We start from the raw sequence: 4,778 nt of genomic DNA, 5'->3' as shown, positions 1-4,778 counted from the left end.
AAGAATGAACAAAACAATATAATGAAATATCAATAAATGTTCTACTTTTAAGTCATTTGCCATTTATATTTTATCATTTTAAATTTAAATATCACTTCCATTTTATAATAAAATGTTGAAATCATGCATGAATAAAAGCTAAAAAAAATAATTTTTTGACAACATCAATCTTTTCTCTACTTATCATGATGTTATTTTTTGGTCCATTTATGAGGTTATTTGCTTTCTTAGCATTGAGGTGCAACCCATACTAAAGACTGCTGGGGACCAGCCTCGACAAATTATTTGGGGGTTCTGTAAGGGGGATATGGAGTTGGTGAAAAACACACACATAGACAGACAGAGTTGATGGGTCGTGAGTCTTAGGCAGATGATGATGACTTCTCTTTACTCAAAAGAGTAAAGACTTCTCTTTACTCTTATATACTATTAGGATCTCTCTATAGTCATGTACAATCAATTGCAATTTAAGTATTACATTCTTTGTGTTCAACAAACATTCAGGTTACAACAAAAAACAGAAATATCAGAACATTCCTTTGATTCTTATCGTATCCTGTTCCTTTGCATCCCCTAATTATCCCAATAACATCCGGTTCATTTCCGTAACACTTTTTGTTTATCTTTAATCCTCCTAAGAATGTCAAACTAACTTTTAAGCAAAGTTCTATATCTTGACTTGTATTTTTACTCTCATCCATTCCTTTTTTGTAGCTTAATTAATCACAATCCACATTTATTTTTACCATGTTGGTATTTTTACCAGGTTAGTATTTTTACCATGACTGTCGTACATGTCGGTTACTTATATGTTGATTACTTATAATGGATTTAAGAATAAGAATATAAAAGTACCTAAAGTTTCATAGTCAAAAACAAAGCAGCAATTTCCCTATACTAACAATTTCCCAAAACCTGTTAGTTAAATTTCTACCCACATTTCTATGGGTTCCCACAGCTGTTGATTGGCTCTTTGCTATCTTCTGGTGCCTTAGTGTCTCTTGTCAAAACTAAGCAGGATGTTGATTGTAAGATGGTTTCTTTCAGGTACCACAGTGTCTACTAAGCAGGATGTAATCAAGCTTGAAAAGCTTTTAGCTGATGTGGCTTTTTCTTAATGGTGAGACTTATTGTTGATGTAAAAAGCAACTATTATAACTTTACATGATTAAATTTAGTGAGAGAGTATCTAAATGTAATCTTAATTTTTACTATGATTTAGCAAATTATCAAGTGAATATATAGAAAATTATTAAAGAACTTCTTATAATAAGATCAAAATTGAGCCATGCACAAAAGGAAAAAACAAGAACTGCAAGGCCTTGGCATGAGATTCCCCTCGGGGCTTTGCCAACCAAGGAGACACTTATTGTCGCTTTGCTAAACAATGAGCTTTTCATGCTTAGGGTCTCTTGCCGTTCCATTCATTGATGGCATGGCTTCTGCCAAAAGGCTTTGGTCTTTGATCTTCATCAGTAATTATTTTATGTACTTTCCACTTTCAGCAGGAAAAGTTGTATCATTTGCATATTGCATGCTGTTAAATAGTCTTCCTCCAATCCTTCATGCTATGTTCTTTATATAACCCAGTTTCTCAGATTATATGCTCAGTATATAGATTGGATAAGTATGGTGAAAAATACAATTCTGATGCACACCTTCCTCATTTTAAACAATTCAGTATCCTCTTTTTTCTGTTCCAACTACTGCCTGTTTGTCTATGTACAAGTTCCTGAAGAGCGCACTAAAGTACTCTAGAATATCCACTTTTTTTTGCAATGTTATCCACAGCTTGTCATGATCCACACTGTTTTCTGCTAAGATCCATATGATAACAGCAATGATATCCCTCATTCCAAGTCTTTGTCTGAATCTGGCTTGAACCTCTGGCAGTTCCCTGTTGATGTATTGTTGTAGTCATTTTTGAAATATCCTAAAGAAAATTTTACTTGCATGTGAGATTAATGATATTGTTTGACAATGTCCACATTCAGCTTGGTTACCTTTCTTTGGAATGGGCACAAATATGGAACTCTTACAATTATCTAGCTAGGAAGTTGTAAATTCTTGGCAAAGATGAATTAGTACCTCCAGTGCTAGATGATCTTTAAAAAGTACTGACTTACTTGGAACTTCAATTCTTTGTTCCTAAAATGTTGTTAATGACTACCTCTTTAGATTATTGTGAGAATTAAATAAGTGAGAGTCATGAAGTCTTAACATATTTGTCCACTTAGTCCATTGAACATCCTTAAAAATATATGGTTTACCTTTTTAAAAATCATTTTACCATTGAAATACTATAATCATAAGCAGACACCTGAGCTTTATGAATATCCTTCATTATCCTTCATTCTCTAATAAAAGCATATGCTCAAAAATGTTTACATAATCCAACAATTTTATAATATATATGTTGCATAGTGAAAATCTTCTCTCGAAAGAAATCCTATTCCAACAAAAGTGACTATGTTGATCCCCACACTTCTCAAACATTATCCCTAAATAAAGTATAAAAACATTTCCTCATTCAATAAATATTTAATGAATATCGAGTAAATTATAGTATTGAATAAATTGTAATTATTTTTTGCTTTCATGGATTATTATGGGGAGAAGAGAAAATAATTAATTTTTTTAAATTATGGTAAATGCTAAGAAGTGAAAGATTGGGCTGTTTTGGAGAGAATAAAGATTACGTGTATAATCTTGGGACCATTAATGGAGAAGAGCATGAATGAATGTGAGACCCTATCCAGAGAAGCAGCGACACCAGGGATGGAGATAGAGAGGAAGACATCGAGACTCAGAGCAGCTGAGGACTCTAGACTTATGGAAAGAGAAAATATGCTGGAGGTTAGGAGGCAGGCTTGCAGAATGTGTCCTTTGATTGTTTAAATTAGTACATATTCCTGAGTGTTTTTGTGTACACCCCCCCCAACAACACAACAACAACAACAAAAACAACAGAGGAAATAAAAGCAAATACTATTGAATGATGATGCATGGAGAAGACTGTAATCATTGCAATGAAATGATGAGTGTAAAAATGATGTTCTCCCATTTAAACTATCACTGAATTCACAATAACAACTTAAAAAAAAAAAAAAAAAAAGATGACACAGGACTTCCGGCGCTTCCCTAACCAGGCAGCTCAGGTAGGACAGGCTCCGGGGAAAAGGGGTGGAATCGCACAAAGGAAACCTCCGTCTAGCAGACAGACAGCCTTTGAGCAAACATAAGATCTTATATTTCAACATTCTGAACTCGTGTTTTTAAAAGATCAAATTGCTGAGGAATTACAGGACTTTTGAGCTTTTGAATGCCTGCACGCGGCTCCCGCTCCTGTGCCAGCGAGTGCCTCTGCCCCCTGCAGAGCTTGGAGTGCAGGGCTAGAGCAAGCCCATTTAGAAGGCTGCATTTCCAGAGGAGAGGAAGCATAAACTAAAAAAGCCGAACAAATAGAGAGGGATATCGGAGTGGATATCAGGAAATTTGGGGTAACCACGGTACAGAGAGACAGAGAGAGGCATTTTTTACATCATCAGATACAGACACCACCTCCCTGCAGCCACTACCCCTGTCCTCCACTGCCTTGGCCTAGACCAGCCCTCTGCCAAGCCACCGAGGCTCAGGAACGCCCAAGGCACAGGCCCACCCACTGAGACCAAGGCCCTCCCAAGGCCCAGACATGCCCACTGAGGACAAAGCCTGCCCTGAGGCCCAACCCGCCCACAGACTGGTCACAAAGTCCCAGGCCTAACCAAGGCCCAAATTGCCTACCCCCCACATGGCCCAGCAGGCCCACAGCCCGGTTGCCGCTGAGGTCCAGGACCCCCGACGCCCAACCCACCCACAGACTGGTCACAAAGGCCCAGGCCCAACCAAGGCCCAAATCACCTACCTGCTGACAGCCCAGGTGACCCACAGCCTGGTCGCCGCCAAAGTCCAATGCCCCCGAGGCCCAACCCGCCGCATAGACCGGTCACCGAGGCCCAGGGCCCCTGAGGCCCAAACCTCCCACCCCAGGCCCAAACCACCCGCCCGAGGCCCAACCTTCCTGCAGCCCGATCACTGACGCCCAGGCTCCCAGAGGCTCAAACTGCCTGCCCTAGGCTCAACCCACCCGTCAGAGGCCCAAACAGTCCGCAGAGGCCCAGGCCCAACTGAGGCCCAAATTGCCCACCCGCCGCCCACCCGCCGCCTATCTCCTGATCATATTACCAATAATTAAAATAAAATAAGAATAATCATGCCCAATAAGAAACAATTAACATTATCGAAGCATGTCCAAAAGCAGAAAAGAGCAGCAGATGCAAATGAGCTGGAGACAAACAAAGGCTTCATAGAGGAGGAGGAGCAGGTTCTAGATATGCCCAAGAGAGAATTCAGGAGACTGATATAGAAACAATTCAAATACTCCAAAAAGGGGTAGAGGAAAATAAGGAAGAAGTAACGAAAGTGCTGCAGGATCAATCTAATAGGATTGACACAGCACTGGAAACAATTTGAAACCTGCAAAAAGATGTCCAGGTGATCAATAACAAGATATCAGAAATAGACAACAGGCTGAAAGGTGAGAGGAGCAGACTAGAAGTGATGGAAGCCAGAACTAGTGAGCTGGAAGACAAATCTCTCAATACTGCCAAGATAGAAGAGCAAGCAGCTAAAAAGATAAAACAATCTGAAGAGAGTCTAAGATTCATGTTGGATAACATGAAAGGAATAATGTAAGAATTATTGGTATTCCAGAACAAGAAGAATCAAAGAAATCCACA

The sequence above is a fragment of the Chrysochloris asiatica genome, unplaced genomic scaffold (assembly GCF_000296735.1).
Source record: "Chrysochloris asiatica unplaced genomic scaffold, ChrAsi1.0 scaffold00068, whole genome shotgun sequence".
Lineage (NCBI taxonomy): Eukaryota > Metazoa > Chordata > Mammalia > Afrosoricida > Chrysochloridae > Chrysochloris > Chrysochloris asiatica.
This window is presented reverse-complemented; position numbering follows the sequence as displayed.